The sequence below is a fragment of the Corvus hawaiiensis genome, chromosome 30 (genome assembly GCF_020740725.1).
Source record: "Corvus hawaiiensis isolate bCorHaw1 chromosome 30, bCorHaw1.pri.cur, whole genome shotgun sequence".
In the NCBI taxonomy this organism is placed as follows: Eukaryota; Metazoa; Chordata; class Aves; order Passeriformes; family Corvidae; genus Corvus; species Corvus hawaiiensis.
In genome coordinates this window covers 18,742,871-18,767,469 of record NC_063242.1, presented here as the reverse complement: position 1 = coordinate 18,767,469, position 24,599 = coordinate 18,742,871, and the positions used below count along the sequence as shown (strand labels likewise).

Here is a 24,599-nt window from a genome sequence, read left to right as displayed (position 1 = left end):
ACAGATATAAGACATAGTTTCTGATTTTAATGCCCAGCTGTGCTCCAGAGACCTCATATAAATCCAAGTCACACTCTTGGAGAACAGGATGGCAGCAGGCCTCAGTTTCCCATCTGTACGAGGGAAATATGTTACAGCTTTCTGTCCTTTGCATTGTCTGTACGTTACCTAGTGGGGCACCAGGCTCCTCAGGCTGGGAGCTCCTTCCTTCATCTAAACCCAAGTGAGCCACCTCAGCTTCAGCCTGCAGGAGCTGTCCTGATTTAATGGTGCCCAAAGCATGTCTGTTATACTGTGAATCAGAGCCCTTTTAAGGACGAAGTGCAGCCTTGCCCTGTGCCACTGCTTTGCTCGTGGGCATTTCATGAGGTCTCCTCCAAGCCCCATGGCTAAACTGTAGATTTCACAAGCAGGAGTCTTGCCTTCCTCCTGCATGCTCCTCTCTTGGAGAAGTGCCCAAAACTCTCACTGCCAGATCCCAGAATGCTGAACTTCTGCCCCTGTGCTGTGGTAAGACAGTGGGAATGGATGGCCTTGGTGAAGTCAACAGAGCATCATACAATGTATTGCTTTCACACCAAGAATTATTTTGGAGTCAGTTTAGCAAGCAAGATGCCTCAATGTACAGGCACAAGAGAGGCTGATCTTGGGACATGGTGCATGGGAACTGCCTCGAGCCATGGTGGTGAAGAGTCACAGGCAATTTGCAGAGGAAAGAAGACCAACCCAGAGGACCCACTGGGTTGTCCACTCCTCAGCCACAAGGCAGGGAAACCAGCACACCTCTGCTTTGGGTGGTGAGGACCTTGTGCAGACCATCCTTTGATGCATGGGCTCACTGTTTTGATGCTCTGTGCTGCAGAAGGCAGAGAGGGCAGATTTGACTCCTGTCTAAGCATAGCCCAGGGAGCCTAGGAGAAGACCTAGGAGACTTCTCTCAGCAAAGTGCTGTCCTCCCTGAACTTGAATTATATCCCATAATGATGGATTTCAAATAGAGGATGGCCCACTTAGCACATAGCTGAGGAGCCCATACCAAATTCCCAAGCTTTTTCCTCCTCCCTAACGATGAGAAAATTGTTTTTAATGTATCTTATATATCAAGTTCATGACCTCCTTAAAGATAATTATCCCAATTTTAACATCCATGGCTGAAATGTCATTTTCAGTGTGTGAGCAAGATTGAGGACAGACCTCTCAGCATCACGTTGGGCTCCACTTTACTTTGTTTCTTCGGCTCTTTTCCACCCATGTCCTCCCTTTGCTCACAGACCTTGCCTTGGTTGTTGTAGGGATGGCACAGGTGAAAAGAGTAGCTGATTGCAGGTGAGAGGCAAGGCATGGGCTATGCACTTGGAAACTTTGGTCGGACATGTATTTTCTGGTGTGGGATGACACTACGGTTTTCAGTAAACTGATGGGGTTGTTGCTCCTGTTACTGTTATTGTTGTCATCTCAGGAGCACCAGAGGATTCATCCCAAGTCCCAGGCTTTTTGAACCGGGGAGAGAGATCCAGCAAGGGTTTCTAGTCTGGGTTACAAGCATAGTGCACAGAAATTTAGAACACTTAAATGTATGTGGATGTTTAAGCACACACAATTTTACATTCATGTGTATCTTACATGTAAGAATGGTGTATATATATGTATATATATACACACACATCTGTAGATGTTTTTACCACTGTACAGCCCTCTGGGAAGCAGTACTGTGCTCTCAGTGCCTGGCTACTGTGAAAATGTTTTCAGTGTCCCCCTTGCATTTACAACCAGAAGGACTCCCTAAACTTTGGGGCTCTCGTGACCACTCTCCCCATATTTGACTGCACAATCAAAAGCTGGCTTTGGCTGATCTCTGCTTTGGGCATCCTTTTTGCCTGGACAGGGAGCTCGGCCTGAGCTACAGCCTGTTCCAGGAACCACAGTGCTGTCTTTGACTACAGGGATACCTTCAAGGCATTATGTAGGAGCAAGGTTGTGTTTTAAGCCGAAGAGGCAGACGGCACAGAGTAGATGTTATTCCACCCGCTGTAGAAAACTCCTGGGACAGTAAGACCTAGTCTTGAAGCTTTCACCCAACAAGCTTTGACCCCTTTTGAAAAGGCTGCCTTTCCCTCTTTCCTTCCACCTCTCTCAGCAAAAGGGCTGAGCCTGCGCCAGTCCTGTGGCACCAGGGCACAGCACCACTGAGCTGCAGCCACCCTGTGCCTGCCTGACGGGGTCGGTCGGCGTTCGGGGCCGAGAGGAAACCCAGCACCTTTGCACATTGGAGCCGTTTACAATGACTTTTGTTGCTGATGGCGCATGTTTGGTTGTACTTGTTAAATCTTGTTAAACAGGAAACAGGTTTCGAGGCGAGAGGGTCCCGGAGAGTTCAAGCTCCTGCTTTCAAATGTTCTTACAAGATGCACAATTGGCACTGACTTACAGGAAATATTTAATTGGAGTCGGAAGGCGCTGGCTCCACTGACCTTGTATTGCATTCCTCTGGGTGTTCCTTTCACAGTGATTTTCACCTATAGCTGGAATCAGTGATTTATTTATACCAGCCAATGGTGAGTCCAACAGCACTGAGGGGCTGAGCAGACTGTGGATATGCAGCGAGCTGAAGGGAGGAGCAAGCAGCAAGGAACAGTCTTACGGAGGAGAAGGGGCTGCCACAAACCCAAGAGTGACATATTTATGAGTCCAGTATCGGTTGCCTGCACTGATAAGCCATGGTCATTAAAGGAAGGAAAAGTCACCTTTGTGTATATAAAATATACAAGATTCATAGTCTGAAAAGACTTGACAGGAAAACATTAGGTAAATAAAGGATATCCCATAAAGCATAATGTGAAAATTAAATTACCTCATAAGGGAGGAAGGCTGTCTGTCCCAGCAGTGAAAGTGAGGAAAAATGAAATTCCTCTTTTTCATCTCAAAGCTGATTTGGCTTTAGGGTTTTGGGTGGATCTAGACACATTGTTACTGATGTCTATAAAAAAAAGCATTAAAGTCCATTATGTTGGACTGGAAATGCTGCAGCTTCCCATAAATTTTCACTACATGCTCGCAAGGTGGTGAGAAGAATCTTGAGCATTGCTGCTCTAGGTGGCCAAATAACAGAAGTACTATCTCAGGGGTGAGCTGGACTTTCAGTGTTATTTTTAATTTTCAGGTCTCACCAGATTTTATTTTCATCTGATTTTGGGAGCTGTTGTAAATCACTTGGAAAAGTTTTCTGCCCTCCTCCCCAGACCTTTCTTTTCTGGTGAGTGAAACATATCCAGGATCCACCTAGTTTTGCTTTATCTGGTCACTAAGCCTCCAAAGCTGAGGAAATGTTGAAACATCAGGGAGAGGCAAAAGGAGGGAGATCAAAAGGGTCTACTTATTACACTACTCAGCAAAAAAGATAATGGAAAAAAAATAAAAGAGAAAGAGGAAAAGAAAGACAATGCAATGTTTAAAAACTCCATAATTGAAACAGAAATTTTTGAAAAAAAAGTATTTCTATTTTTACAGAATGAAAAATTTCACAAATAAGAGGTCTGCTAGTGGCTGTCCCCACGGAAGGCACACACAGCCCCTGCCTTGCATACAGGTGGCCAACAGGAGAGCAACATTTGGCTTTGCAGTCTTGGCAGCAAATCCCTGCAGGCACAGCTCTCAGCCCCTCTGAAGCTCATAACTGAAAGACTCATCGATTCCCAGGGTCACAGTTTTTTTTGTTGGGAAGGAGGTGATTCTACCTGAACCAAGCCAATCTCCCTTCTTATTTCAAACCCTTATCCTGAAGACACAATTCCCACACTGGTTAGGTAGACCCGAACCCACCTTGTAGCCACTCTTAAAGTCAGGTTTATTTTTTTCCCAGCAGAATTCACAGATCAACATCTATTTATGAATGTAACTGTCTACTTTAGTTCTCTCTCTTCATGGAAAAATCCTTGGGGAAGTCATTTTCCCAATGTGCTGCAGGATTTTTGAGGGATAACTTTAGCAAATAGCACCAGTTCCTTGGGTATCTGTTCCTGGGGACATGTGCCACAGTTGCTGAAAAACACATTTAACTTCTCTGGTGCATCAGACAAGCACAGATCTCTCTGGTGAAGAGTCAGAGACCCAGGAATTGAGAGGCCCTTATTCAGCACAGCCTGCCTTTTGCTCTGGAGTTTGCATCAACACTTCTTCCCACCAATTCTTCTGTTCCAGATCTTTCCAGGTCTGAGTCACTTTGCTGTCACATCTCATTCTGACTGTGAAGTCCTTTGCTTCCCAGGAGCTGACAGTGTCCTCTCCAGAGCACCTCCAGCTCTTCAGGACTCTGCATCAGGAAAATGTTTGGAGTATTAGTATGGGTGACCATTAAGTAACTGAAGAGAAGAAAAAAAGCAAGAAACCTATTCTGGGCAAACTGAATTCAATCGATGAGGGTGAAACTTAATTATGTTTGCAGACTAATAGTCTAATGGCATCTCTTTTGCACATCAATATCACTATTAATCACCATAAAGATCTCTCCTCCCATTTTTGGAAAGTACACATTGTAGACACATGGTGTTAAACTTCGAAGTTTCTTTTCCAAGTCAAAACAAACACAGGACTTTCTTGGCAATGAATGCTTCTTCAGTGACCTCCATTGGTCTGGCTTTTAGCAGACAGGGCCCTCACTCTTCTGGAGCTGCCTTCTCTTTCCGAGTGCATGGGAGGAGGTCCCTTATCTTTATCATATATCTTCAAAAGGTGCCTCTGAACAAGGCAATCAGTATCACACACAGGTTTGTGCTTAGGAAACTGTGACTAACGAAACAATAAATCACTGATTTGCCACCTCTGGAAATGCAGTTTAGTCCAACTCTGTCACTTTTATCCACAGACTTTGGGGAAATTCCTTTGTTTTAAGGGGTTTACTTTCAAAACTCTGCATGTGATCCCCCCATTAGATAAACAAGGTGTGATCCAGAAGAGAAAGCAGTTTTGCAAGAAGCCTGCCTGATGAGGCAGCTTCACTTCATTTGATTGGGGATTTTTCTTTTATTCAGTCTTTTGCCCTTTGCTGATGTCTCAGCTCCCTCTCTAATAAATAACTAGTCCACATCACTAAACCCCTGCACATAACTCAGAGCAATTTGTTACTGTTGGCAATGTCTGTGCAGCAGGGGCCCAGGAACAGACCAGCATGGAAGTAGTAATACCTCCCACTCTTCAGGAGCATGATTTCTGCCTGATTACAGAAGGGGTCATCGGTAGGACAATGCAAAGAAGGTCACATAAAATTCCCTCCACACAAATTGCATGTGCTGCAAGATACTCACACAAGCTGCTTTACCCAGGGGTATCTGGCAGTAGAAATCGGTCCTATGATATCAACACCACAGATGTGGCAGGACATTAAAAAAAATTAACACATATTCATACTAACCAGAACACAATGAAAGTGTGTGAACACTTTATACAGCTCTGGGCCCAGAGGATAGTTTAAAATACAGAAATTCCTGTAGAAGTAATGATATTATAAATCCAGTAGTCCTAAGGTCCTTCCAAAGATTAGATTATAAACAGTCTCCAAATACTTGGTGAGGCTGTAACATTAAGAGTCATGAGCAATTTTGAAAGGAAATGAGGAAGGAATACATGGGGGTTTTTCCCCTTGCCCCTCATCTGTCCGTCCTTCATGAACACTGAGCAGTGCAAAGAGGACACTTTTTCATGGCATAGTTATTTTGGTACACCCACCACAAGATAATTATCTTGTAGTCAAGATGCAGGGAGAGAGGGAGCTCCAGGGTCCTGCCTGGAATGGGAGAGCTCACCTGTCCTCTGCCTGCAAAAAGGTTTGAGGGTTAGCTAAGGGCATGTGGCACTATGCAGGTGGGGCACCTACTCTTTTTCTTCCCAGAAGGGTCGTGAGGGTTGAGGGAGGAGGAACAGCAGCTCCTGGTTTGTGGAAAAAAATCCCTCATCCTCATATGTGCCAGTTGCTCCAGCTCAGCAGGGCCTTCCTGAGCTTTCCTTTGTCTACACACTTAAGAGCACACAGTGTCTAATGCACCTTCCTCATTGTAGCTACGTCCCTCGGGAGCCCTTTTAGATGCCAAGACACAGAGGGAGGGAGGAAGCAGAGGGAGCAGTATTTCTGTACACACTCATCTTTCCCTGCCAGTTAGCAGGTCTCTGTGGATGTTGGTACTTGAGCCTGGAAACCTTAGGGCTCGATGGAAGAGCATCAAATGGAAGTTGGAAAAGAAGTCAGCAGGGCAACAGGAGGGCAACTGTGGTTTGCCAGGGCTGTAACATCTGGGCTCAGTGGCACCCACTGTGTGCCAGTGCTTTACAATTTCAAAGCTGTCTTATTTGTTTCTGTGGGAATTTCGGGGAAGTTTGGCTTTTGCTGTTGGGTTTGTGTTTTTGTTTTGCTTTTTAACAAAGCACCTCTGGAAAGGGTATGCTTTCCAAAAAGGCATTGTTTAAGGTAATAATACAAGAGGGAAAATGGAGGATGTGGGGGAAGGCAAGAAAAAAGCAAAGCAGACAGAAAATCTCATAGTTGCTCTCAGTAGAAAAACTCTGGGTCTGTAGGGTGTGATGGGTTAAAATCAAGAGGGCCTCCTGGAAATTTTCAGACATATTTCATGGAAGGCCATTTATTCTTGGGGGAAAAAAAAGCCCTCTTTTTTTTTTTTTTTTTATGTTATATTGTTGTTTCAAAGCACAGGAGAGCTAGGCAAGGCAGAATACCAGGCTCCCAGAGCTCTCATGCACAAAACAGAAAGATCTGTGGCAAACTGGGTTTTGTCTGTGGCCACACTAATGACCAAAATAAAGGCTATGATGACCATTTTCCTGACAGGGTTACAGGAGCCTTGAATAAAAAGCCCCAGATTGCCCAGGACCTTCCCTTGCAGCCTCCACCACTTGCTCTTTGGCAGAACTGGTTTGCTCATTTCTGAGGAGGCAGTCAACTGGAAGAGGTAACTTTTATAACTCAGATTGGGAAAATGAAGGTGATTTGAGCTCCTTGGCTCCAAATGCAACAGAAGGCAGGAAATGGAAGATAAGGGAGCAAAGAGGAATGCCAGGGCACACCATGACTCCACTTTGTGAGCACAACAGCAGACTTCCTGCCCTGAATGCCACCACTTTGGCAAATTTCAGGAAAGGCAAGAGCATAAAAGATGGCTGTGCTGATGATGGACACTGCCTATGTCAGTCATCTACAGGGGAGAACAATGCAAAACAAGCCTCCTGTCTTTGACATCAAACAGAAAGATAAACTCTAACATCAGAAGGGACTGGCAGAAGATTACATCTTTTCCCCATTCCTTTTAAGATTTGTCTTGATCAGTCTATGATTAATGCTAATATGCAGGTACCTCAAATAATGGACAAGGTTCAGATAGCCCTGCTGGTTACCAATTAATTGTATGAAGGCAACAACAGGCTTTACACGAGAGGCTGGTAAACTGAAATTAGTTTTACTTGCATAACGTATATTAGTCTCATCTTATTGGGCAAAAGATTGAACCCAGGCAGCTTGAGGTGGGAACAAACTTCACAAGATGGTGGCATTCACCTCACTCTGGATGTTTCACAAACACCTGGATACCTAATAGGATCTCACAAAGGAAGGATTTTGTGGGGTATCTCTCTAACTATGCAACACTTGCTGTAACGGTGAGCCTCTGCATTAGTGGCCCAAAAATAAAGCAGCTACTCACACATGTGAAAGTCAGACACAGCTACTTGTCTTGCTGGATCAAGATAAAATTTCTTGTGTCTCCAGAATGGAACTAAATGGAACTAAAAATCACAAGTCCTCATGTGATTTCTGGTTCTTCCCACCTTGAAGCAGGCTACGAATCTTGCCTGAACATTCCATGGTGCTATACCTTGCAAGCCAGTTGTGGTCAGATCCAGAAATGGCCCCCTTCCTTAAAATGGAAAATAGTTCATATAAGATATCTATGCACAGGTAAACTTCAAATTTAAAAAAAAAAAAAAAAAAAGGAAGGCTTGGTTCAAGTCTGGGCTTTTAGATTAACTCTGCTTATTTGCTTATTTTTAAGCTGTACTCATTTGCCTCCTCTTAACATGATTTCTGACATGCTTATCCTTTCCTGCTCTTGCCCAGCGTTTCCAGACCTGCTAAATCTGCACCTTTCTCCTGACATATTTCTCTGGAAAGAATGAGGCCCTCCTCCTGCCTCCCCCTTATCCCTGTGTAAGTAACATCCATCACTGTATCAGCACCTGACTGAGCAGCACTAGGGAAGGGTCAAGGTATTGCTTCCTACCCTTGACAAGTGTTGCAACAACCCTGAACCACCTCAACTTGTAACAGTTTCCATTCCACAAACTGCTGCACGGACTTTTCTTCTTGCTATTCCATCCTCCCCAGAGGCTTCCTGGCTCTGCTCACACCAAGGCAAAAAGCCACTCACACTTCTCCAAGTACAAAAGCAAAAGACAGACTTTCCCTGTCTTGCACAGCGTCTAGAAGAGCCAGTGAACGTGAGCGCAGCCTCAGGGCTCCTCTGTGATGGCCACAGCTGCCGTTGTCCCCCTGGGTTAGATCCGTCTGAGGCATGGTGCTGGGAACCTCCCCACCAAGCAGGGCCGTGCTTGGGCTGAAATAGGAGACCCAGAGGAGAAAAATAACCTCACAGAGGCACAGGAATTCTTCTCACACACCAACCAGTTGGTCCTTCTCCATGGAGGGCATCAGCCCGCACATGCACTTACAGAACTTACTTACACAAGCAATGTCATAGCCAGAACTAGGAAATCAAGACTGCAATAGAATTTGAAGTGTTGGGGTGCCAGTTTGGTTTTGGAGGAGGTAACAAATGCCAGTGCTAAGTAGAAGCAGTAGTGCAGGCATGCAGAGCACAAGCACTTCAGAGGGTGATCTTCAGAGAGATGACTGATACTCTTCCTCTCACTGCATCCCTCACTGTCCTTTTTTGCCTCACGGAAGTGTCCAGACTAAAAAAGGTTAAATCACTCCTTGATATTAAATCTCTATGGCCATCATAATTAGGACAATTAGCTGAAATGAAACATCTAGATTTCAAGCAAGTGGAATGAATTCCCGCCCTTGGGATCCAGACACTTAGATGTTATTAAAAATGTCTCATTTTCTACATGGCGCATTTTCCATTAGCTCATAGTTCAGAGATACGATGCAGGATGTCATCTGTCCAAGAAAAAGAGGAGATCCTTGGAGAGGCTGCCTTTTGGGACTCTCAACCTCATGTACATCCTTCCCTTTAGCAATGATGTATTCTATCTTCATGCAAATCAACCAATTATTGCTGACTGCACAGGTGTCCTGGAACAAGGATTATGCCTGGTCTTCTCCTCAGGAAATGCAAGGAAATTTGCATATCAACCTAACAGTGTGGGGAGAAAGCATAAGAGAAGGCTACTGGCGAGATGAGAAATATAATGATGAGAAATAATATTACTAAAATATTTAATATTATAATATATTTTTCTACATCTTCCATTTTGTACGGTCTGGGTCATTTTATTGGGTGTTTTACTCCCCACAAAGCAGCATTGTGTTTAAGGAGTAATTTTGTACACCCTCTTGCATTCTTGCATTGTGGAAAACTGCAGACTTCCAGCCTCAGAAGCAATCGAATAGTTAAAGATTGACTGGACCTGCTCAGAGGTAAAGTGGCAATATTTCTGACATTCCAAAGCTGGCAAGCCAGTGGAGAGGACCCCACCACAGTACCAAAAATTAGTTATTTCTACTGTCCACTTGGATTCCTGCATACTGAAAAGTGGAATAAGAGACATTACCGCAGCCTTTGTCCATCAGAGACATCCTCCAAGCAGAGGAATCCTTGCAAAGACTGTCTTTCAAAAAATACCTCAAACCAAACCAAAAAAACCCCCAGCAAATACATTCCTTAATTGTGATTAGAGGTTTAACTTATTTTGGCTATAATTCATAAAGCAATTTCGGGCATCTGTCCAGCAGAGACATGCACAGCTTCTGTGACAGAGGCACCAAAACTCCTCAGGTACTGGCAAAAGTGGTATCAGCAAAACCCAGAGAGAGAAATTGCAAAAATAAGAGCAATGAAATAATACCCTAGGCTGAGGATAAAGAAAATGCTAAAGTCAGCATTTTATCTGATAGTCTGACTTCAGGAAATGCCTGTGAAAACAGTTTTGGAAAGTAATAGCTGATCTGGCTGCAGATACTCCCTGAAATAAGAAAGGTGCAAAATCCTGGTGCTGTTTTTTGGGTGAATTTTTTTGTTATTGTTGTTTTAGGGATTTTTTAATGAAAAAAAAATAGTTCTCACCAGAATAAAAATATTCTGTCACCCCAGGAAAGGCAGAGTGCCTTATTATGGGTATAGTATTAGAAGATAAACAGCTGACAGGCAAAGGAGTCACATAATTCTAAGTGCAAAAGGAAATAAGTCTGCATGAAAAATGAGTGAATGGAAAGGGATAGACAAACACAAAGGAGGCTGCTATGATGTTGAAGTGTTTACCCAGAGAGGCTCTTTCTGAATCTCTGAGTGCCATCATCGCAGTTTTCCTCATTCTCAGAATTTTTTATGCGCTTTATTTGGGTTTTTTTAATTGACAGACAATTGTACCTGAGAAAATCTGGACCTTGATCTGCTCTGCTGCATACCTTCTCTTCTTCACTCACTTGATGGCATGCATTCTGCAGGAGAGGGAAACAGATGGAGAGCTGGCAGGTGTCATACTCCCATTAAAGACAAGAAATGGAGCTGCAAAGGTTTCAATTGTTATAACATCCTGCCTAACTGTTCCAGTTAAGCAAGGCATTGTAATTGTTGCTCCCAAAAGTGAGCTTCCCTTCTTCCCTACATTCACACTTATTCAAAACACACATGTCTCTTTCAATGGCAGTGGAATTGATCTCACTCTGCCAATAGCTTTTTCTGGGGACAGAAGCTGAGTGCCATGTGGAGGAGCCACACATCTGCAATGTAATTAATATCCTAAACTTGTCTCCAGAAAGCAAATGCACAGCACATGGGAGCCCTCTGTATTCTGTCCTGAAACCTGGGAGCAGCATAAATGGCATCAACCTCACTGTCAGCACCCAAGGCCCAGGGGCACCACTACCATGGGGGCACACTCGGTTGTAGGGGGGTGCTCCCCAAACTGACACATAAGCAGTCATCGCCTACTCTGATTTATGGTTTATTCTCCGTTGCTTTAAGGACAGGAGAAAGCTCCTGAGGAAGAGACATGGAGAAGTGCCCCTGTGCCTGGAGCTGGTGGAGTGGTCTGCAGGGAGGATGGCTGGCAGATGCTGCTCCTCCTGGCCTACTTGGCTGAAACTGCAGCTCAAAACTCCATGCTTCCCTCAGTTGTGGTTTATGGCTTATGGTTTCTCTGGAGGAGGGGTTCTCGAGGGGGAATAAGGGAGCTGATGCTATAAAACAGGCTGTAAATCACATGTCAGCTTTTATGGCCAACGTTCATATTTGTAGAAGCATCTTCCAGACTGCTCAGGCTGTTGGGCGGTAGGATGGCTCTTACTGAGCTGGGCAATACTGAGATTGTGCAAGCAGCATAGTGGGAGCAGATCAGACACGCTGCAGACAATACTGGGGTTGGGATCACAGCAGGTAGACTGAGATGGGTGTTTGGGGCCATGTGCATTTTACTCAGCTGTGGCCATTCCAGAGCCCCTGAAAGTGTCTGATCTACTAAATACTTGTAAGCTCAGGTACTGGATGCAGCGCGCCTGGAAATTGTGCTGTAGAAATGAAGTGGCAGCCTGCCATCCAAGTCAGGCACTCCAGCATCCATGTCTTCCTCACATCTGGTGCCAGAGTCAATCAGCCAAACCAGATTCTGATCTGATATAGCTGTTACTGGCATGGAAATGGAAAGGGAACCATCCCAAATAACAGCAAAGTGAATATCTCTTTAGAAACTGCCTAAGCAAACAGACACAATAACCTAATCCAACCAAAAATTAAAAATTATTTCTCTGAACAGCAGCAAGTGGAAGATAAGAACTAGCCTTTTTCAAGTCCAGAGGCCTCCTGGACAGAAGGAAAAACAAGTAGAAGATCAAATGGATTGTGGGTCAAGTAAAGCACTAGGCAAAGAGGTTTGAGCCAAACCACAGGACACATTTGTCAAGCTCTTAAAGAAATAGAAATGCAGGATCAAAGCAGAAGCACTTTGCAAATATTAACATTTGTCACCTACTTTTACTTTTGATGTACTTCATTTTGAAGACATTTCTCCCTTTTCTCTCTCTTTTTTTCTTTAACAGGATAATCTAATCTTTCAGTACACACACTTGCCTTCTTCAAAAGAAACACAATGACAATATTACTGAAACATGGAAGACTTTAATAAGTACAGATTAAAAGAACCAACATATGGAAAGCAAATAATAAAAGTATATTAAGCAGCAGTCCAGAGAAATGTTGTTAACACTGTAGTCAAATATTCTAATATAAGGGTTTTGGTAGTTTTCCCAACAAAATATAAATGAAACAATAACTCCTTTTTTTGAGCGGAGGAAGAGCATTCCTGTAGCACTTGAGTCAGCAACAACATCATTAAAGAAAATCACATTAGCACCAAATGGATCACATTCATTACTGATCCATATGTATTGTTTTGGAGGTGCTACCCCATTGATTAAAAATATCAAATATGGTTAAAAAAAGAGCAAGGAAAGAAAAAAGTTGAAAACTCTTTATGGAGTGTTTTCAGCTCTGTGTTTGTTCCTGCTACACCAGCAAGAGGAGTCCTAACTCAGTAGTGTGCTGATGTTCCTGCAAGAATGGGTTACAGCTTTGTTTTCCTCTGCCCTTCAGTCAGGTTTTCATGTCTCCACTGACATCCCGAGCCACAGAACTGCAGGGGGAAGCAGCCCTGGAGGACCTTCAGCATGAGCTGAGAGCAACCTGCTGCACACCGGGAGATGGTGACCTTCTGCGGGCTGCGGCTGAGGCGCTGCTTTGCACGGTGCAAAATACATAACAACAACAATACCTCAGGCTGAATTTAGGAAATTCGGTAATTGTCAAGTGTGGTAAATCATCTTTAAAGCAAACACTCTTAAAAGCGGAGAGATAAAGTTCATTCCCCCGGGACGAGGCGGTAGCGAGGAACACGGCGAGGCTGTGGGCAGGGTTTCAAAGCAGCCCCGTCACACTGGGCGAGATAGGGCCGCCCGCTCCCGACGGGATTTCTGAGACTGCTGGCACCAGGGTGACAGGCCAGCAATCGTTAACAGGGGAAGTCTGTCTGGTGCCTGCTCTTTGTTCCAGCCCCACTTTCATATTTGAGAACCCTTATGGTATACTTTCTATTCACAGCAACGTTTCAGCCTGTCGCAAGTGTGGCCCCAGTGATTATAGTTAGGCAAATACAGCAAGAACCCACACATGCTTGAGCCCTTCAAAGTATCTTTTTTTCCCCCCGCTCAGTTTCCACTTGTTAATATTTGACTGAGTCTGTAGTTTGAACAAGTACTTCCCAAATATATTTCAGCTTTCAAACAGAAAAAAAGAAAAGCCACCGAACATTTACGGTGTTCAGAGCATTTATGGCTGAAACTCGTTCTGCAGGTTCAGCCATCTGTCCTGCCCATCCTTGCACAACCGTTCTCTTGTAAAATGCAGTCGGTCTTCTCACTGGGGAACTTGCAACACCCCTGGCACCACATTCAGTTCCTCGATACCCCACCAGGATGACTTCTTGGAAATCCTAAAAGCAAGGAAGATGCTAGGAAGATGTGGCTCAAGATTCTCACAGCTGCAGGGGGGAAGGAGGCATTGAAATGTAGATAACAATCTCTAAGGGGATCCACCTGAAGGAAGGACATACCCAAACTGCGGGATTGTGATCACCTCCCTAGAAGGATGATACATACTTCTGACTACATGAAAGGGAATTGCAGTACCAGAAGGAACATCAGAGATGGGCTAATGCAAATGTCACTCAGATTAACAAGTACGGTAATTGCCATTCCTAACTGCTATCCACATAAAAGAGCTTGTCAAGGGCATCTATTCTTGTTAGTCACTGTTGGAGAAATGTACCTGGAATTTCACAGAAGCTGGAATACACAGGGTTCCATCACCTCCAGCAGCTGCCCTTCCAAGCATTTTACACAGTCTTAGTACAGGTGACTCAGTGTGATTTTAGACAAAGGCTTCTTCATTCTGCTTCTGGCAGCATAAAGCATTTTAGAGAGGATATCAATGGTACTGTTTTGATAGAGGCTATAACAATTGTTCTTATGTGAATCTGTTCAACTATTTTAAATCTTCTTAATCTATGAGTGGACAAATGTGAAATCAGAGAATTTTACAAACCCAGCTTCTTTTTTTTTTCAGTCATGCACATATACCAGTCCTGGATTTCATATTTCTGTACATAAGACTATTCCCTGTATGGTGACATTTTTTGCTCACCAAGATGGGAAAACAAGGAGGCTGTAATATTAATAAAAAGGCAGCCCATTTTGCCTTTGAAGAAAAGTTCTTCTTTAAAAATAAGCTTTATGATAGATATAAATAACTGTGTGTTCTTAGAAAGTCAAAGATATTTCTTAACATGCCAATATGGCATTATTACAATAACCTTCAACCAGCCTGAACAGCTTTCACATGAGCAAGGAAGGGATATGTGGGGTTCATCCCAAAGTCTCTGTAATTACACAGACTTACAGGAACTGCAAAAATGGTGTGGAAACTGCACTGCATGACAGCAATTCCTCCTTCATACTTGCCTTGCTTGTAACTGGAACAAAGATACTTAAGGTGAAGCTCAGTCCCACTACTGCAATCAAAAAAAATTCTGATCTCACAGGGATACCAGGGGAAAAAATTGTTGGGAAGGCTAAAAATGGGAAAGATTTTCTAGCAGGCTAACTTCCAAAAAATAAATAACTAAGGTTAATAACATTTGTTAGCAGTGCTGGTTAAGTGTTTGAATCCAGCTTTTTTTTTTTTTGCCAAATCTGTCTCACTTTACCATAGGAAACCTCAGAATTACAGAAACATTCAAAGCCAAGAACAAAAACTAAAAACCATTGCTGTCTTCCCTAACAGCTGTTACAGAGCTGGTGAAGACACACAGTCTCACACTGCCCCTGCAGACATCCTGGGTGAAAGAACAATTTTGTTGAGCTGAGTTTTATGTGGGCACTTAAATAAGTCTAAAAATTTCCACTGTTTTCTTCCCATTCTTCTCACAGGCCACATATGCTGCCTGTCCACCACTGCCTTTTCACAGACTGCAGATGTTAATGCCATATCTCCATTGTCTCTCCTCTGCTACCCCTTTTTTCCATGTGCCCCTTTACTTTCATAGATGCTCGTTCCACTCTACCTTCTTATCTTCTAATTTCCCACTGGGCAATCACAGTTGGATCTGTCTTGTAATTTTCTCCGTGGAAGACACCACTTTTTCTGCAGCACATGGGAACATCATAGGTTTCCCTTCACTAATAACAGCTCACCAGCTCAAGCAGACAAGCAGAGGCAACCTGCAAGCTCTTGTCTATAAGGCCTATGGGTGCTGCCCAACGACCTCTTTGTAGCACTTCTTCCTCCTGGAAATGCAACCATGGAGCAGTTCACATTTTCAAAGTGTAAATCAGGCTCCTATCTTGGATGCAACTGGTACAGTTGGAGCATGGTTGGTTTAAATCAGCTCATAAAGTGAAAACTACATAATAAATGAGCACAGAAAATTGGCTTGGCAAAACTCCACTGCAATGATTTGTTTTCCAAAGTGCAGCTGATTTACAGATTTGAGGCCTTCATTGGTGCTCTCTAGGTTTAAAGCAAGATATTTCAACAAAAATTATAGCTGAAGAGCCATTCTGCTAATCCAGGAAATGTTGTGAGGGTGACAGTAAAGGCTCGAGGTATGTGCGAGAGGGGTATATCCCAGCTGGTACTGTTACATCTCTACACAAAGCAGCCAAGCAAGCAGAGTTCCTGAATTTATTGGCTTTCCAGGCTGCTGCCCCGCCCATGGCCCCAGAGCCACCCTGCTATCCCAACGGGCCAGGCACGGGTTTAGCCAGATTCCTGCAAATTCTCACTGAAATTCCACCCTGTGGCCAGAACGGGCAGATGGAGACATTGCTGGCTCTGTGTAGCTCCCAGCTACCCAGCCCCAAACCCAGCCCTTTCCACAGGGGCAAGGCGATTCCTTGGAGGGCAGACAAAAGCCTTCAAGGGCTAAACCACACGTAGCAGCCCTTGGACAAAATAAATGTCAAACAAGGCACTTCCTTGGGCCTGCTGCAGTTTGTCTTAATAAAGGGAGAACAAGATCTCCATGTGCTAGCTCCTATCTGCTTTCCACCCCCAGCATTTAACTTCCATCAAATTCCTGAGCAAGGAACCAAAAGTTCTTGGAGAGACTGACCTACTACATGCTTTGTCAGTTGTAATGTAAGTCTTATTCCTTAATAAACTGGAAAGTGACTATGTTTTGGTGACAGAGGAACAGGTGGGTGACATCAAGTGGAATGCCTGGCTGCACTCCTGCCAGCTGTGGGGAGGTGCCCACAGGCATATAGGAGCTCTCCAGGATGGATATCTTCTTTTTTTCTTTCTGCAGCATGCAATCAGATGATGGACATTTAAGCCACTTAAGACAAAACAAAGTGGCCATCAGAGGTAATATAAGCAGTGCAACCCTATAAATGTCAGTGTCCTGAGTATGAGGATCTTTACCCACCGTGTCAATTCAAAAAGAAAAACAAGAGCACAAGGGAAACCCAACAGGATGGACTGTGCCCTCCCTTCAATTCCTATACTGCAATTAAGTCGTCTGGTTAAGAATGTGATTAAGGAGGTTGATTTGTCTTTTAGAGGATGCCACATTGGCTAGGAAAGCCATAGGGATGTTTACTAACAGCTTCCTCACAAATAAAAATAGGATAAAGGGTTCATTAAACTTTCCAACTTTTAAAGTTGAGGTGACAGACTCAAATCATTGTGCCATGTATGATCTGAAGAATGGAAGGACAGAGCCCTTCCACTGGGGGGGGGTGGGGAAAGATGGGCTTTGTTTCTAACATAACTGAAGTCTAGAAGCTATGAAACAGCAGATATTTCAAATTATTCATTTACCTGGGTCTATGGAAAGAGAAGCTTAAAAGTTCTGCCACAATATTCTCATGACCAGAAATACTGACAGTTATCAAACCATCCTCAGGAAGCTGGGAAAGGCTTGAAGAAGATGAGCTTTGGCAAGACAGAAATTGGAAGGAGACACACTCAAATTACTCAGAAATGACTTGGCTGACAGAGGGGCTAGTCAGAAATGTAAATTCTGAGAGTTACAGAGTTAAAGGCATAAGATTTTCAAAGGGGCATTACAGTGCCTTGCCCAGCACCACCTGGACCTTTGTGACACATACATTTTGGTAGTGTAACACCAGCAGGATGTCCCCACTGAATGGACAGCAGGAGGTCACCAGGAAACATGGCCCTTGCTAGTCCAGCTGGGCAAACAGGGCTGGACCTGCACCCTCCCTGACACACAGCACCTGCCTAGCAAGGCATTCAGAAGCATTTTTTTTCAGGTTTTTTTTTGTATAAAAAAAGGAAAGTGCTTCAAATTTCAGGAATTTTTTCTTACTCTGTTTTTTAGCCTTGGCTTCTTTCACGCTGCAGGTTCTTCCTCTTCTGTTTGTGAGAAAAAGAAAGTCCATGATTCTTTTCCTCACAAACAGAAGTGGAAAAATGTTGGAGGAATAATGGAAAATTCTCTAAGAATTCTCTTTTTCTGAAGATAAATTCTGAATCTTTTTCTTCTTTTATTTTCATTTACAGATTTTCAAGCTGACTGTTTTCTCTATCAAGCCTTGGAAAGACTTGATAGCTCCTAAGGGCATGTGAAACCATACTGACCACCCTGAGTCTTAAAATCCTCAGAAGGACAGCATCCAGCAATGCAAAGCATGAGACTATTACTTCTTGCATTTGCACATCATTGTTATCTACTTGAAACTGTAGCTGAAGGAAAGACAAGGAAAACCACAGGGATGACTTCATGTGGCTACCAGGGAAAATTTGCAATTGCCTTAATGTGGACAATATTATTTTTTGTCAATGCTTACAGGGCAGTGTGAGGGGGCAGCTTGGCACCGTATGTGACATTCACGCAGAGTAGCAAGTTGGTGTCATGAGCAGAAGTTTGGGTGGTTAGGGGTTTTTTTTGCAAGTGCTTCGCTTTTTTCCCCAATAGACCTGGGCAAAGTTTTGTGTAATTTTCCAGTGACCTTGATTATGCAATTGGGTATGGCTGCTGCCCTAGACGACATCAAAGATGCCACTCTCATCAGGTGGCAGGCAGCCCTAGCCAGGCGAGGGACACCGCGAAGGCACCCGGCAGTGCCAGGGGCAGATGGCTCTCCAGCCTGCCTTGTTTGATGAACTTCTCCTGGGGAAGCTCTTATTGCTCCCACTCTGGTTTTTTGAGGACGGGAAGTTACAGGGCTGGCAGTCATAAAACACACAGAGGCATCATCAGGTAGCTGATGAAATACTGCAAATCAACTGGATTATTTATTTCCCCCTTCAAACAAAGAGAGGAAGGTCCTAATCCAGAAACAGCACGTGCTTAACTCCAACCAGGAGCTCAAACCCCACTGAAATCAAAGGGTTAAATTCAGCCCCCTTTGAAGTCAGCAAGGGCAACCCTTCATCTCAACAGGGCCAGTTCTTCCTCCCAGCACTAGGCGCTTTGATGAGTCCACGCTGTAACACACAAACAAGGTGCAAAGCACCATCATCGCTTCCAGGCTCCCTCCCTGATGCCGACACAACCCTTTTGAGCCAGGCTGGAGCCGCGGCTGGGACACGGCCCTTCCACCCTTTCTCCTATAAACCATCAGGAATATCAGGTGAGAAACACCCGGCTCCTCTCTGCAAGCCTGGCCATGGGCAAACAGTAAAGAGCGATGACCCTGCAGAGGCAATGGGGTGAGGGAAGAAGAAGTGATGTTGCCCCAAACTTTCTTTGCCATGGGAGTCACTGATCATGCTTGATAAACCTCCTCACCAACCTCATAGGTACAGAGGAAACCAATTACAGTCTCAAACTGAAAAAATGTGGCTAACATTACCCAGAAACCCTCCCCTTACTGTCAGATTCTCTTTCAATGTTACCGTAATTTTACCCTTCCCCCAAAGACAGATGAAAGCCACCTACACCCAGTGTTTCAGGTGGTTGAATGTTAGCTGTTTTTGTGGTAGGACCTGGAAAAACTAAGCTATGAGAGGTTTGTACCTGGCTCTCTTTGAATACTTCTCTCTTTTTAGTCCCTTTTCCACAATTTCTCTTCTCTTCCCTGAAAGCCTGGGAGGGAGATCTTAGCAAGCAGGTGATCTGTCTCCCAAATGCTCTTGACACAAGTGAAAATTGCCCGTTAATCCTTGGGTTTCAGAATTTTTTTGCATTAAGAATTTTCTGATCAAAGCAAGTTCTTTGCAAAGCATCTTTTTTTTTCTTTTTTCTTTTTTTTTCTATTTTTTTTTTTTTTTCCCCCCGCTGAAAAAGGCAGAAAATTGAGTGAAAAATAAGAAGGAAGAAAAAGAAAAGATAAGGTCTGGTCAATCAAGCCCCAGGTCTCTTGTCTCCAGTTTGTGATTATGTTTTATGATCTCAGACACAACAGATTGTGAGCCTGCAATGTTTGGAAATAGTAGATGATTAAACCTTCTGGCCAGGTGTAAATGCAACCTTTGTCTTCTGATGACTGTGTGAGAATTACCTTCCTTCTCAAAGTCCCTGGCTGGCCCTTCTCTCTTCACTGTTACAAACACCCTTGCTTGGAGCTACAACTTCAATGTGCTTCCACTTTATTCTCATCTATCCACAGGCACCATCGCAACTCATACCACTCTAACTGTCCTGAGACAGAGGGAAAAAAAAAATGCTGAGCAAGCTACTAAAAATGTGAAAGAGTGTGGCCTGTGAGTTTTTCTACTTCTTCACCCAGGGAGATTTTGTACCAAGTAAATAATAAAAAATGTGTAATGATTGACTAGGCTTTTAAACCTGAGCTGAAGGTAAGTTTGCCTTGCCGTTGCAGTTAAATATTCTCACTAGCCCCCTTCTCTTTCTCCAGTTGATCATGCCACGAAGTCCCATTCAGCCTGATGCATTCTTTATTCTTTAGAAATTTGGGCAACAGTCAAATCTGACCTTTAGAGCCATAAACAAATTAAATTGTTTCACAACCAAATAATATGAAACAATATTGAATAGCTAGGCTTCCGCCGAGTTTCCTCTTAAAGAGAAAGAAGCTCTGAAACAGCACAGATGTGGGAGATGATAGAAGGAGAGAGATGGAGGACAGGGCATGCTGATAACCCACACAGCAATGAGATGGCAAAGCACTGGGGTTTGGCTAGGGACTGATGGGTATTAGCACGTTGGAAAATGCTGTGAGAGGCACTTATTAATTATTCCCTCTTCTGGGAGCTGAGCGCTGCCTGAGAGCCATACCCCGCTGCAGAGACCCCAGTGCCAGCAGCGCCTTGTGCTCTGGCTGTGCTTCAAGGTGAAACCCAAAAGTGGCCAAAGCAGCCTTGGTGCCACTGGGTCAGAAACCATTTCTGCTCTCCACTGTTTGCCTGAACTTTGGCTGCATGCAGTCCAGCCTTCCTGCACACACAGCACCCGCTGCCATACGCGGTCCCTCTGACACGGGTGAGGGGCAGGGCTGTGTCACCTGCTGTCAGCTCTGCAGGGACATCCTTGAGAGCAGGGCCATTCCCTTCCCCTTGGCTTGGGTGCATGCAAGAAGCTGACAGCTGCCGAGGTGTCGAGAAGTGAGCCCTCTTGGTTCAGCACCTTTGTGGAGCATTGCTGGAATGCAAAGCATCTGGAGCAGATGTGGAAACGTGATAAGGCTCCTTGCTGTCCTTAAAAACACTATGAAGTGGCCGGGTAGGGATTCCCCTGGCAAAGGGAGATTCCCCACCTGGCACCAAGCAGACCTCAGTCGCCAGTGAGGCTCTGGGACCACCACAGGCAGCCCACCCTCAGGCCCCCAGGGAGACGTCTGCTGTGCGTGGCACCCAGTTGCCTGCTCACCCTATGCCCTTTGCAAAGGTACACCCCAGCTGGGGACAGGCCACCCTCTCCTCCCTTGCCTGTGCAGGCAGTAACACAGTTTATGCATAAAGGCACCAGACAGAGGAAGAATCAGAGCAATAAAAGGTGTTCTGGGCCAACACAAGCTGCACAGTACTGCAGCTATATTGGGAAGGTGGGACCCACAGGCCCCTTGCTGACACCACAGCTGGCAGAGGCACCCCTGTATCCCTGGGCACCCATCAGCACAACAACAGCCCATCTGTGGGACACCACCCAGCATCTACACCAGCACCTGGACCCCCACATTCAGTACAAAGAGATCCCAAACCACAATTAATTCTTTCCCTTCATGATGTCTGCACACACGATACAAGCAACAATCTGTTCATTGGAGGTGTACAAATGACACTCAGAGCTGCTGCTTTTCCCTGAGGCTGGACACCTGAACTGCCATTACTGTCACTGATATTACAAGCTTTTAATTACCTTCAGGTTTGTGCCATTTACAAAGCAGAGGTGAAAGACATGAAGCACATTTAGATGCCTTAATTAACTTGAAGAATTATGAAGCCGTGCCAGTAACAGAAATATAGTTTTGCCTTTTGTAAACCATTTGACATAAGAATGATGAGTCTAAGAATAAGATGTAGGAATACATCTAAATATTTATACTACATTCATTACACCAGTATCTGAGCACATGTTTGTGTTGTAACTTCCACTTTTACAGCTGCTAATTTTGCTTTGCTGTGTAACCCCGGGTTAGTCACTGCTCAGTGCCACGGTGCCCTTCTGCAGGGACTGACTGGGGTTCGGGATGACTCAGGGTAAAGCTCTTTCCCTGGACCATGCATTTCCCTGCTCTTGGTGCAAGACTTGCTGAGGCTTCAAAACCAGGACAAAGGATTGAACAGACTCCTGACCTAAACCAAGCTGGCAACCCCTGCCTTGCATAGCCCCAACAAACTGAACCTCCTCACGTCGTATTTCAAAGTCCTCTGACACAGGGCAAGGAAATGCTGTGGCTGGGATCCAGTAGCTGCTGTCATCAAAATGCTGACAGAAACAGAGGTTAAGGGTACTAAATATTTCACTGTTAACATAGACAATGTAATGTGCTTTCTTGAAGTTTGGGGAGAGGGGAACTCTGCCAGCAATGATCCTGAAATACATGCAAAGCTGTAAAAATAACTTTGAATAAGGTTTTAGAAATCTTCTAACTAGATGAAATAAATGTGCATTTTGATCAAATATGTTTTAATTTAAAATATTAACCAGTAAAGTGAAGAAGACTAATTTTGGGGAACAAAGTTAACATGCATGATTTTGAAAAGTTCAAAACAGAACTAAAATATTTTTGCTTATAAATTTTTATCCAGAATAATCCATCTAATTCTACAATTATTGTAGTAAAAAGAAATGTTAGCAATTATACACTCTCACATACACAGGAATTTACCTTTTTTTTTGCCCATTGAACAGAATTGCAAGTGCTGCAGGCAGAATTTTTGACCACAGGGCCTTTTGGAGTTTTTGTATTAGCAAGCCAAATGGTTGGACAGGGCATTTCTAATTTTTTCTACTAGACACCATGACACTTGCCCCTTGCCACATCCCAGAAGATGTCTTGCAGTCAGCATCTTCAAGGAGGTGGTTCCAGCAGAGGCTTTCCCCCAGCGTCTTGGATTCACATTTCCAGCCCATCCCTTCTACCCCTCCAGGCAACAGACACGGTGTCATCACAGTCTCAATGACTGACAGCTCTCAAAATAAAGCTTAGTCATTTAGCATTGTCACTTTGTTTCTACAAGCTGTTTTGTCATTTCTGTGGCTGCGCTTCTTTCCCCTCCACACTCACGTAATTTCACCAGTCAGTGCCCTAAGCCTGGCACTGGACAGTAGCAGCTCCTTTGCCATCCTCCTTGAAAAACGAGTTTTGGTTTGCAAGGGATGGTTCTGTTTTGCCAGCAGAGTGAAGAGGAGGAACGCCATCCTGCTCTCTTCAGCCACATCCCCAGGGGAGTGGGTGGGAGGTGTTGGCCACTGCTGGGAGTGGAGCCTGGGTGAGCCAGTTTAGGTGGGACAGGGATTTGCCCCTTTGACCCGTGCTGGCAGGGGGCTGCTGGGGAACCCAGGCTCCTTGCTCACGGTGTTTGTGTTGCAGGGACATCTCTCACCTCCATCTCTGTATCTCACAGCTATTTTGATTACTGGGATTCAGCCCCAGACTGTTTCATCCTATTCCTGTTTCATCCACCTGCTATTATCTCCTGCTGTTCTTGAGAAATTACTGCCAAATTATGCTGCTCTCTTTTTTTTCCTCCCCATCATTAATTTCTTTTCTAGGGTGGAGAGCTTCCCAGATCACCCTCCACCCACTTACACACATGCATGCACACACACACACTTTATAGAAAGTGTTTACTTATGCGGGGGCAATAGTTTAAAAGGTAAATGAAATAGAGGACGCAGCCTGGATTGGCTTAGCAACACAAACAGTGCCAGCAGGTAAAGGGCCCAGGCCTGTTCTTTCCCACCTCAGAATTGTTTTAAAATGACACCCCTTCATAATTAATTGTACAGCGCCTGATTAGTCACTATTGACAGACCTAGAGCCAATTGACTCTTTTTTTTCCTTCTTCTTCTTTTTTATTTTTTTTTTCATCTGGCTGGGGAGAAAACATGAAGTGCCTGTAGCCACACACACAATACACCTCCTGGTGATTACATCAGGCAGCTGAGCAATTAGAGTTGGTAGGATCAGTTCAGGAGCTGGAGGCTACAGTAGCAGGATCACAGCCCAACCTTAGCCTTTAATATGAAAATGAAGAAGGGAAGCAACAAATCCAATAAACCCTAGAAGTCAAATAAAGCCAACTGGGAGTTCATTTGTTGATAAGCTGAAGGAAGAAATGGGGCCAATAAAGCTGAGTGCTTCTTCTGCTGCTCTGGTCTCTCTCCTGCATGAGGAGGATTAAACTAGTCAGGAGGCACCACTAAGCGCGAAGGCAACCCCAGTGGCAGAAAACATGTGTGTGTGTGTGTGGCTCATCAGCAATGGAGTTGGGTCAGAAGGGGTGGGTTTGTACCCCTTTCCACTTCCAGGCATCTCTGAGAGCTTTGCAAAGCAAATGAGTTTGCTCTGGGACAGGGCAAGGACACGTCACACCAGGGGAAGGTACAAGCAGCATTTGCTCACCTTGATCTAAAACACCATTATCTTGCTGGAAGCTTTGAAAGAGCAAAGTCAGTCTCCACTACCAGGAATGCAGTTGAGGTCCTCCATTTCCAGCTGTCCAGCAGCCTGCTTCCAGACACGCTGCTTCCATGCACCTCAGCCAGCCTGGTATCAGCTCAACTCAGCCATTGTACAACCCAGTAAAGCTGAGTCCTGCCCCTGTGCAAACACTTTACTCTCAAAGAAGAGGATCCGTACAAGACCTTAGCCAACTTCAGAGTACTTCTGAGTGAGGTATTAAGCCAATATCAGTGCCTTGCTCCAGTGT

At 44.5% G+C, this 24,599-nt stretch overlaps 1 long non-coding RNA gene across 1 annotated transcript in view; it reads left to right on the top strand.

The window, feature by feature from the left end:
* Positions 1 to 22,903, top strand: part of LOC125318556 — a 48,173-nt gene extending 25,270 nt beyond the window's left edge. Inside the window, exons 2-3 of the long non-coding RNA XR_007200419.1 lie at positions 12,831 to 13,032; positions 17,820 to 22,903. This is a non-coding gene — a long non-coding RNA (uncharacterized LOC125318556). The remainder of the gene's footprint in view (positions 1 to 12,830; positions 13,033 to 17,819) is intronic.
* Positions 22,904 to 24,599: the final 1,696 nt, after the last annotated feature.